The sequence below is a fragment of the Salarias fasciatus genome, chromosome 16 (assembly GCF_902148845.1).
Source record: "Salarias fasciatus chromosome 16, fSalaFa1.1, whole genome shotgun sequence".
In the NCBI taxonomy this organism is placed as follows: domain Eukaryota; kingdom Metazoa; phylum Chordata; class Actinopteri; order Blenniiformes; family Blenniidae; genus Salarias; species Salarias fasciatus.
Genome location: NC_043760.1, coordinates 34,039,561 through 34,051,766, shown reverse-complemented (window position 1 = coordinate 34,051,766; position 12,206 = coordinate 34,039,561).

The following is a 12,206-nucleotide window of genomic DNA, read 5'->3' as shown; positions in this document are numbered from 1 at the left end:
AGTCTCTTGCTGTCGGACCTTTTGTTGATGAGAATCACATCCAGCATGTGGTTTGACATCATTTCCTCCACCAGGAGAAGCTGCTGCTGCTCAGGGAGCTGAACAGGGCTTTGTCGGCTCGTCAGTTGGTCTGTTTCCGACTTCCTGTCTGGTCCGATCTGCTTGACCCAGCTTGACTATTGGCGCTCTCGGCGCTCTCGGCGCTCTCGGCGCTCTCGGCTCACGTGAAAAATAGAAGGAAGCGGAGCGGGCGCTGCAGAGCGCGAGCCGCGCCCCCTGCGCGTTGTGTGCGGCCAGTCAGATAGGTTAACATGGGGGCCATCAGAAGCGCCGATTCCACGTTCGGGCCGTGACCCAGCTGTGTGAAGACGTCCATTCCTTTTTGAAAGAACACTTTTTCTGTTTTGACTGTGGTCCACTCATCATTTCATTTACATCTTCCTCCGCCGCTCCACTTCCCTCACTCCCTCGTGTTTGGGACGGAGACATTTGACGTAGTACCTTAAAACGCAGCCTGTTGGACGGACGTCATCGTTGTCTCCTGCAACCATTGGTCGAAATGAAATGCTCTCTGCTCGCGCAAACCAGAGCGTAGAGGCAGAGGAACAGACCCGCTCTGGGCTGGTTCATTTTGTTTATATTCTGGTTGGTTTTTTTTTTGCCAGTGAATGGAAAAGCGGGACATTGTCCTGATATGCGTGACGCGGGACAAACACTGAAATAGCGGGACAAAATAGCCTCAAACGGGACAGGTGGTCACCCTACCCTTGGTTCTCAAACTGTGGTATGCGTACCACTGGTGGTACGTGAGCTCCTCTAGTGGTACACGGGGGAATCACAGAAATTTATGTTTTCTTTGAAAATTAGTTAAAAGTCAAAACTTTCAGAAGCAAATATTACCACCAAAATACATAATGATTTCAAGTTAAAACACATCAAATCCACTGTAGTTCACATTCAGTTTGCTCTTCTAATAAAATGTGTTGGACTGTGACTATGGCGTTATATTTGTGCCACAATTCCGAGGCGAGCAAAAGATGAAGCACGCCAGCGCACCTACAATTTTGTGCGCTCGCTCGACCCGCCTCTCTCTCGCTCTCTCAATCTGCCTCCTGCCTCGCTCCACGGTGTGCAGGGTTAGAATTCTGCCACGCTGATTGGTTGCTGCGGCTCCAGTCAGATTTTAGCATTCCGGAAGTACGTCTAGAACCAACGAAGAATGACATGTGACTCAAGTTGTGGTAGTAAATATGTGTTATTTTGAAGTTATCTGGCCTTTTCTTGTTTGTTTTTATATTAATGCTGGAGGTGTGTTTTGATGTCTGCTCAACTTGCTGAAACTTTTTACATGTACTGAAGTGATTGTGACAAAATCCATACCAACACATGTAGGAGCTTAAAGGGGCTGTATCCTGCTTTTTTAGCTACTCCAAACCCTATTATTGGCATTAACATGGTAATAGTTTATTTTTGGCGCTAAGGAAAAGTCATTTTGGGTGAAATAAAAGATTTTCTGTGGCTAATTCTGAAACCCGGAAGAGAAAACGCTCCGTTTCACTGAAAATCCCGCCTCTCCCCCTGTGGACTTTGACTGACAGCTACTTCAACCAATCAGAGCTTCAAAAAAAATACTCTAGCTAGCTTTAGCTCTTTAGCTCTAGCTTCTCCACACGCAAAAACGTCTTTTCCTGTGAGAAACTCGCCAAGCGCAGACCCTCCAGACCCTCCAGACCCTCCAGACCCTCCAGACCCTTCAGACCCTTCAGACCCTCCAGACCCTCCAGACCCTCCAGACCCTCCAGACCCTCCAGACCCTTCAGACCCTTCAGACCCTTCAGACCCTCCAGACCCTCCAGACCCTCCAGACCCTCCAGACCCTTCAGACCCTTCAGACCCTCCAGACCCTCCAGACTCTTCAGACCCTTCAGACCCTTCAGACTCTTGCTCTTGCTTGATTGTTGCTTTCAGACGATGGTCAAAGTTTATCCTCGAAATCAGAGTTACAAAAAGCAGCAACGCTGATTGCCGAGGGCCTGCGGGAGGGAGGGGGGCTCAGGGGAGCCGTCTTCACCGTGTGACGTGAACGTGGGAAACAGAGCGTTTTCACGGTGGGAGGGGCTGCCTCTCTGAGCAGCACAAACACCAGGAAAGCTCAAACACACAGGCACAAAGGAAAAAAACGCTTTGGGGTGTTTTAGGTGAGAACATAACTATATAACAAGGTTAAAACATACAAAAAGTGAATTTTGCATGATACAGCCCCTTTAAATACAGTTTGAGTTTATCAATGTGAAAATTGTCATTTCATATTTAAAGGGACTTAAGGCAAGATTTGTGAAAAACTACACATGCATTTCCAGTTTATTCAATGCTAATGGGTCGTGAAGCATTAAAAACCTAAAATAACAGGCCAATCCGCGTATCTGTCTGTTCCCTTATACAGGCTGTGTGCCAAATAATTTGTTGCTGTTCGGGGTCCGAATTTCCCGCGCAATCGTGGGGATGTGACGTAAATTGACGCTGTATGCACGCTGCCGAACAGGAAGAACATGGCCGCCGTGGACACGGACTCAAACACTGCTGGGATCAGGGGCGGGCAGTGTTGCCGACTTGGTGACTTTCTTGCTAAATCTGGCGACTTTCCAAAGCCTCTTTTCGACTTTTTTTTGTCAAAAGTAACTAGCGACAAATTTAGCGACTTTTTCTGGTGCTCTGGAGACGTGACAGGACGTCTCCGCTGTCCTCAGCAGGCAGCGGGTGCTGCGTGAGCCCCTCCCCCGTCCCAAAGCACTCACAGGCGGCCGGTCTCAGCAGCGCCCCCTGCTGCAGTCAGAGCAGAGAGGAGACCCACACCGCTCCTCCACATTTCAAATGAATCGCGGCCCGGAGCTGCTCCACGGCGGCGACGGGAGAGCTCCAGCAGCCGCGGCCTGCTTCACGCGCCTCCGTGGTTATGCGGCGGGTCCCCGCGCGCTCCGCGGCCGGCACAGAGCGCGTCTCCGCCCGGGAGCGGAGATCCGGAGCTGCCGCGCCGCGGCTTGCTCCACGGAGGCGCGTGAAGCAGGCGGCGGCTTCCACGGGCCGAGTGGAGCTGCCCCACAGAGGCTGACGGGAGAGCTCCGGATCTCTGCTCCCGGGCGGAGACGCGCTCCGTGCCGGCCGCGGAGCGCGCGGGGACCCGCCGCATAACCACGGAGGCGGAGAGGAGCTCCGCGACGGATTCAAAAATTAATCGTTAGATTAATCAATGCATCGAAGAACTATTTCCTAGATTAATCGATTACAAAAGTAATCGTTTAACGCAGCCCTTTTATCAGCGTTATCTCGTGAGTCAAAAAATAAAAATAAAAAAATGACCGAAGCCGGGCAGGCACCTGAATAAATATTGGATATGCGTTTGATTCATGGAGGGAACTTCAGCTGCATTTGGGAGTGAAACTGGATGCTTACAAAAATCACATAATATGCGCTGTGGTCCTGCAGTAATCCGCGACGTAGTAAACAGCAGGAGCATCCCTGGTGCAGAGCTGTGAAGACGGACATTCTGTAAAATGTTTGTGCGCGCTCCCGTGCCGCCTTGGCTGGTGGCTGCAGTTCCCCACAGCGCCTGTCGCGGCAGCACTGAGGTAAATTTTGTAAAGTTGCCTTAAGTACCTTTAAATGCTTATTTGTGTTTGAGGTGCGAAGTGATTAGTTAGAGATTAAAATATTCACAAATGATTAACAGTTCATGTTGTGGTTAATTGCTTTTGAAAATATGTGTAGAAATAATTTTAGGATAAAAATCCACATGATTTTTTGTTGGATGTTATGGAGTGAACTGAGGTTTTCTGGAAGTTTGCATCTTTAATTGCCTGTTAAAAAAATTAAGTTTCGTTTTGCTGTGGCTGTCCTGCATCAGACAGACAGTCAGGCAAGTGGAGTGGAGCCACACCGTTTTTTGTTGTTTTTTACCTCTTTCTCTTTTTCTTTGCATCTCTGGATATTACCTTTATTATTTCATTTATTTTTCTGGACGTTATGTTTTTCTCACACGACTTTGCATTTTAAACAGTTTTGAGTGAATGGAGAGGATTCTGTGGAGGTTTTTGTATTTCATGTGTGGATTTCAGGAGGAGATCGGAGCGTCAAGCTTGGGCTTCATTATTCAGGAACCTACAATATATGTGTCTAATGTAATTGGTTCTTCTTACCTCTTAATTATCCGTGAATCTGCAGGCAGGCTGATACCAAATAAAGCTGTTTTTCGAGTGGAACTGTTTCTTTGCATTTATCATTCAATTGGTAACCGACTAAAAGGAAAGGCATATATTTATTTGGCAGTTCAAATACAAGTCATGAGAAACATGTTAAGACAAAACGTAAAAAGCAGCAGCATGGAGTCCTAAGTTTTCATGAAAAAGAATCCAGCTGTTCTTTAATACTGCACAGAAACATTTACAGTTCAGTCAAAAGGCACAACGGTGTCACGATGTTCGTCAGTGCAGCACAGGTGCACAGTTTGTCTTCATCATCATCAATATGGCATATGTTGGCAGCCCTGTATAAAAACCAACCTTCTCTTCATCTTTAATGTTTCTTCTCCAGTGTCAGCAGCTGTCAGTTTGTTTTTTAATTCCAAATTCTCTGCAGTGAGACGGTTGATCTCCTCCTGCTTGCCAGTGATCAGGAAGCCAGTGAGATCGGTCTGACACTCCTGACCAGCTCCCTCCTCCTCTGGCTGCAGCATGTCGGTCTGCTCCTCCATCGGTTCACAGCCACCGGTCACAGTCACTTCATGACACGTTCTGTAAAGCCACCAAACTCTCAGCAGCTTCTCAATCTTTGAGCTGCAGCTTCTAACACGTCCATCACGGGCCCGGGCTCCAGGAGGGGGTGCTGGGACCTGGTTGTGGCCCAGATCCACTAATGGCAACCAGTCAGTTGTGTCTGGAGGAAACAGGTCTGATGGATGTCCTGGAGTGGAAAGATGAAAAAAAAAAAAAAAAAAAAGACCTAAAAAAAAAAAACAATCTCACAAAGCAGGTCATTCCATTAAAGCTGCTGTAGGCAGGATATTGCTAGTCAATGCTAATTTTTCTGTGTTTTCTTTGGATTAAATGTTAGAGTATCCATTGATAATCCTTTAGGAGTGTAGCATAATTGCTCTACCGCGAGGGCGCAGTGTTTCCATCTGTCTCTGTTCTGAGCTGAAAAGGAATCTCCACAGCTCCAGCTATCTTTGACCAATCAGAAGAGCCCCTGAGGCTCTAACCGTGATTGGTCGAGGGGCGTTCGTCACACTTCTTGTGGGAGGGGCTTAACTTGCGTAAGGGCGTGATGTCAGAGAAAACAGGACAGGATTGGCTGTGCTGGGTTTCAAATCGCCATCTTAGATGGGTCAAATCGCCATCTTGCTTAGGTAACCCTAAGCAAGATGGTGGAAATGCCAAATCCTGCCTACACCTTTAACTACAATTTACATTCTCACTCTACCATATCAAATATGAGCAATAACCCTGGACATACCGTCCTGCAATCATGGTCACTTTTTAACTCCCATAATAAATCAGTCACTTCATCATACACACATTCTGTTGCACTAAAACATCCTGTACATATTAGTATATATATATATATATATATATATATATATATATATATATATATATATATATATATATATATATATTAAAGCTCCTGCTATATTTTAGATTTATGTTGTATTTAAAGTTAGGTCTTTCCTCCTTTTAGATCTATATTATATTATTATTATTATTATTATTATTATTATTATTATTAAGATTTGCACTATTACTTATTCTTATACCTTATTTACACACTCCCTCACTGTTTTGCCCCTGTGTGTTCTTTGACCATCTGTAATGGTAAATTTCTCCATGGTGAGATGAATCAAGGCTATTCCATACACATCCACACATGCTCACAGAACTGCTCCAAACCTTGAAGACTAAGAAATGCTGAATGCTCAATTTTACAATCCTTACAATACCAAACTATTGATATGATGCACTGGGATTTGATTTGTTATTTTGGGACAGATTTACTTTACATTATAAACATGTTGGCATGTGTTTGTCTCCTTGACATGGAGCTAATGTAATGGACAGCTAATGTTATTGAAAATTTAAAGACACAAGCTTCCAAAAAAATGCAATTTGATTAAGTTTATCATAATGCGGTAGCGTAATAATATAATGAAACAAACTTCTCCCTTGTGGCTGTGGTGGTAAACTCTGGTCTCCCTCTGAAGCCGTTGTCTGTTGTCGAAATCAAAAGGTTTGCTGTTTGTTTACGTTCTCTTCTTCTTCGTTGGTTCTAGACGTACTTCCGGAATGCTAAAATCTGACTGGAGCCGCAGCAACCAATCAGCGTGGCAGAATTCTAACCCTGCACACCGTGGAGCGAGGCAGGAGGCAGATTGAGAGAGCGAGAGAGAGGCGGGTCGAGCGAGCGCACAAAATTGTAGGTGCGCTGGCGTGCTTCATCTTTTGCTCGCCTCGGAATTGTGGCACAAATATAACGCCATATGTGACGTGGTCACGTTTAGTAGCGTGCACATATGTCATCCATGATTAAACTAGCTTAGCTTCACCGTCACGTCAAGTTAGCGGTTATGATGAGAGGTCCGAAAACACGACGAACGTGTCTCCAGACAGGAGCTGTGAGGAAAAGAAGTGCAGCGCAGGAGGAGAATACAACCAGCAGCCCTGCTGAACCTGAAGCTGACCGCAGGGAAGCGAACACGAGCGCTAGTGGCTGAAGTGTCACCAGCATCTGCTAGCGTTAGCAACAAACGACGCTGCACGTGTGTGTGAGAGAGAGAGGGAGAGAGAGTGAGGATGTGGGTGAGTGAGAGGAGGGTTTCCCCTTTGTGTGACAGCTGTGTGGTTTGGATGCCAGTTCCAGTGTTATGCCTTGGCGAACTGTGACTGACAGTTAAGATAACACACAGGAAGCAGGTGTACTTCTAATAGTCCTGGTCTTTATGTTTTTGTTTAATTCTGTGTGTTGTCTTTATTTGGTCAGAGTATTTTTTTTTTTACTTTGGTCATAACGTTAGAACGTGGAAAGCATAAGATTTTCTGAGGTGGTGCTTGGTTTAAAACGTGTGAGAAACACTGAGTTAGACTGTTGCTACAGTGGCTGTCAACTCTAGAACCACCAGGACCAGGACGATCTGGACTGAGACCAGGACCAGAACCAGAACCAGAGACCAGAACAATTCATGGTGAGGAAGCACAGCAGACAGAACATTGTCAGAAAGTTCCACCCTGGGAGTCATTTTCAAAAAGGTGTCTTATTGTTTTAGCGGATTCCCAGAATGCAACAGTTTGGCGTTCTCACTGGAAAACATTGGCGTGTCAGCAGGGCCTCGGGGATGGACCTGCCGTGTCCACGACCGGGACCAGTCTGGAGAAGAAGCAGGTCCTCTGGCACAGGAAGAACATGGAAACACTCCACGTCAAGCCTGGAGTGGAACCGTCCACCCTCTGTGAGAACCGCGGGTCCAGCTTCATGCTGGAGTGGAACCATGGCTCTTCCTGCAGGTGACGGTGCTAACCACTACACGCCTGTGCCCTGCGCTCTGGAAGGACGCGACCGGTGACAGAAACCCTGCGAGTCTCCATGTCGGTTCGGAGCCTGGAACGTTCCGTGGAGCCGGGAGTTTCCATGAGGAGGCAGCCGCTCTGTTTACGCACAGCCGGAGGCCGCCGGCCGGCTGACAGCCCTGCTCTTGAGCAAGGCTTCGGTGGCTGCCGGGTGATTGATCCTCCATGGCCGAGACTCCCAGGGAACAGGCTCTAAATTACTGGAGGGGGGAGCTGCCAGGCCCAAGAGCAGAGGAAAAAACTTTTCAGGGTGAATTATTCCGTGGACACGACTGCAGGGCCGAGCCGTCCCTTTACGGCCGGCTCCCCGCCTGACGTCCCCCCCCCCCCCCCCCCCCCCCCCCACGCACACACACCACCCCCCCGGCTCAGGACCCACCCCCCCGGCTCAGGACGCCCCCCCCCACGCTGCTTTTCCTCTCTCAGCTCACGTCACCTGCTGGCCGAGCTGTTCTGGAGACGTCGGCACAGACAGCTCTTTGTCCCCCCCCCCCGGCGCCCCCGAGCCCCCCCCAGCCGGTCCTCTGAAGGAGTATAAAGCCCCGGGCGGTGGAAATGACATGTGCTCCTCGCAGGAGTCTGGCCAAAAGCGAGAGCTGCCATTTGGCGAAGCCATCAGCAGCTTTACGCGTCTGACCTTCACGTGTCTACATGCAGTAAATATAACCCCGTCTTCCGGGGGGGGGCAGCCTGGCTGGGAAACTTTTTATTTAAGGCCAGAAAGCATCATAACATGGAAAATCAGCAAGATGACATTTCCTACGGCGTCCTCTGGACCTGGAGAGATGTGGACCTGCTGCTTCCTGAATCCTACTAGAACAAAGTAAAGCTGAGATGGTCACATGTAAGTCTGGGTTCTCACATCCCGGAAGAAACCTACAGGTTACAAAATTCAGCAATTTCCTCAATGAATCCTCCAATAAACTTCAGAGTCACAGAGCGTTTGATTCCTGACAGTTTGCTTTGCTGTGTTTTCACTCAGGATGTCAAACTCATTTAGCTTCACGGTTCACTGACGGCAGCGGGGTCTGCTGGGCTGGAACCAGCAGCGAGAGCCAGGAACCCGGTTCCCTCAGCTGAGGACAAAAAGCAGAGGTACACAAATAGTTTAATAGTTTTCATTTAATCAAACAGAAACTAGACTTGTAGTCAAGACCGCCTCAACCGAGACCAAGACACTACCAAGACTGGAGAGTCTCTAGACCAAGACCGACAAGTCAAGACCAAGACCGGTTCAGCTCGAGACCAAGACCGGTTCAGCTCGAGACCAAGACCGGTTCAGCCCGAGACCAAGACCGGTTCAGCTCGAGACCAAGACCGGTTCAGCCCGAGACCAAGACCGGTTCAGCTCGAGACCAAGACCGGTTCAGCTCGAGACCAAGACCGGTTCAGCCCGAGACCAAGACCGGTTCAGCCTGAGACCAAGACCGGTTCAGCTCGAGACCAAGACCGGTTCAGCCCGAGACCAAGACCGGTTCAGCTCGAGACCAAGACCGGTTCAGCTCGAGACCAAGACCGGTTCAGCTCGAGACCAAGACCGGTTCAGCTTGAGACCAAGACCGGTCTCGAGAACTACAAGTCTAACAAAGAGTCAGATGATTTACATCCTCCTTTACTACTTTATACATGTGGAGTCCAGCCAGCGTCCCTCCTCCCCGTTCACCCTGCTGCTGCTCCCCGCCGCTCCGGCGGCCTGGGGGAGGGGCCTCTGGGCCCCCGGGCTCATGGGCTCCTGGGCCCCTGGGGGAGGGGCTTGTGAATTCCCGGGCTCCTGGGGGAGGGGCTTGTGGATTCCTGGGCTCCTGGGCTCCTGGGGGAGGGGCTTGTGAATTCCCGGGCTCCTGGGGGAGGGGTTTGTGGATTCCTGGGCCCCTGGGGGAGGGGCTTGTGGATTCCTGGGCTCCTGGGGGAGGGGCTTGTGGATTCCTGGGCCCTTGGGGGAGGGGCTTGTGGATTCCTGGGCTCCTGGGGGAGGGGCTTGTGGATTACTGGTCCGCTGGGGGAGGGGCTTGTGGATTCCTGGGCCCCTGGGGGAGGGGCTTGTGGATTCCTGGGCTCCTGGGCCCCTGGACTCATTTTTCTTTTAATCCAAGAAACAAAAGTCATGTTGGAAGTGATTCTGGTGGGTAAACGGCTGGTTTCATGAAAGCTGGACGGAGCCACAGCAGAAGAGCCTCATGTGGCCCCAGAGCCACGAGCTGAACCCCCCAAGGCAGCAGGTTTCCTTTCGGGGAGCGGTCTGCGGTGATCCTCAGTAGGGCTGGGTACTGTTTGATATTTTTCGGGTACTAGTACTTTTTCGATACCTAATGTACGGTACCGGTTCCTGAATGGTACTTTTCTCGGTACCTGCCTTCACGGCGCACAGACGACACCATGACTGCATTTACACTTCATGCCACTCGGTGTGCTGTTTGCATGTTCAACCTTATTTCACACAGACACCACAGAGGAAGAAGGGCTGCAGCCACTGCAGGCTCTCTCTGAGGCTCTCTCTGCATGTTGTTAGAAAAAGAGTGTCAGCGGCAAGACGTGGTCACATGTTCAATGATACGATGCAGCATTTTTTCAGTAAAAGGGAAGAACTGAACAATCGTTTCCGCACAGTTTGGGAAATGATCGTTGGGGGAAAAAAACAGACGCCAGGCTCCCAGCATGTTTATTGACCACACAGCCACTTCAGGAACCGAAAGTGATACCCGCCTCACGGGACGGTAACTGATTGGCTAATGCTCCAGGTCCAGTCCCTTCAGCATCCAAGCAGTATGTGACGGACGTGGAAGGGACCTGGCTGGTCAGGCTAGGGTGCAACCGCAATTCGCGCATCTCTAGCATGTAACAGCGCTACTATGCGCCGCACCCTCTAATATACCCAAATTTCATTCATGAGTTCATTTGCATACCCATATATGGTGCCAAGGGGTGGAGTTGGGGCGGGATTGTGGGTGGGATCGAAGTTTGCGTTGCGGGGCTGGGGGTGGGGGGGGGCAACAGAGGCATGCACCCGCAGACCGGGGGGTTAAACCGTCAGTTCGCGGCCTGGGCCTGGGGTAATGCGTGCATGCGTGCGTGCGTGCGTGCGTGCGTTTGTGCGTGCACGTGTTGGAATCCTCTTGCGGGCCGGACACGGCCCTCGGGCCGCCATTTGCCGATCCCTGTTCTATGTTATACTAACGCCCAAATAAACGCCAATTTGACCCCCTAAACATGCACAAAAACTCACCAAATTTGGCACGCACATCATGACCAGCGAAAAATTTTATTAAATGGAAAAATTAACCTCATCTGCTCTCTAGCGCCACCTAGAAACAGTAAAATAGGCGCCACGGCCCGTAGGAATGTCGCAGAGAGCTCAAACCAATGTTGACGTGTTCGTCTCATCAAGATCTACATTTCACGCACTGACACCCCCGACCTAAATCCAACAGCAAGTCCAGGATTTCCCTTTCGAAGTAAAATTTTGCTCAAAATCACTCCTCATGAAAAAAATATCTCCTCTGAGATAACAACTCCATGTTAGTGGATGACAGATGCTAACAGCTACATGTTAGTGGATGGGAGATGCTAACAACTCCCATGTTAGTGCGTGGACGTCTCAGTCGTAGGCCGGCCGGGAGGCTCGGTCCTGACCAATGCCGCTTGCGTCTTTAATTTATTTATCTTATTGTATTTCTATTTTTTCTTTTATCTTTGTGTTTTATGTATGTTTATTAAAATGTACATTTCGAAAATGTAATGTAGTTAACGTGATGTTTTGCTGACATGAAAATAAAAGATTTACAAAGAAAAAATAGCAATGCGCTCTGTGGGTTTTGAGAATACGGAGCGGACCGGAGCTGACCGGACCGGACCGGACCGGAACAGAGCGGGCTTTTCCACATCTGCTGTTGCTAGCAGTAACAACGGACGCTAGAGGCGTTCGGTCACCAGTCAACATGGTCACAGGTTGATATGGAACAGCGGACCGGACAAAAAAATAGACCTTGGCTCTATTTTGGACTGACAGAGCGGAACGGCGTGGACGAGACGGACCCAGATGGAGCCGAGCGTGGCAGAACGGAGGATGTGGAACAGCTACTGTCACTCAAATAGCAGCGTATTTGCTGCGGGGGTTGGACCAGAGCGGACCGGAGCGGACCGGAGCGGACATGGAAGATGTGGAATTTGGGGGTGAGTGTCACAAAACACACTCCAGAGAGTGAGTGTCTCCTCTGGTTTACACTGCTGATCAAGACACGTTTTACACACACATACACACGCACACACACACCTCTTCACCCCTCCCTTGGTAGTGGTCTGATCCTGTCTGTGTCCTGCCCCCCCTCCACCCTCGGCTGTCGGCCGCTGCAGTGGTGAGATGGAAATGTTCTGATAGGCTGTGAACAACGTCGTTACACTATATTGATCCACCTGGGAAGTCAGCAACCAGGCCCCAACACACACACACACACACTTGTTTGTACAGCTATATGTTGTGAGGACACTCATTGGCATAATGCATTTCCAGCCCCGAACCCTAACCATCAAAAATGAATGCCTAACCCTGACCCAGACCCGAAACCTGACCTAAACCTCACTGTAACCCTAAACCAA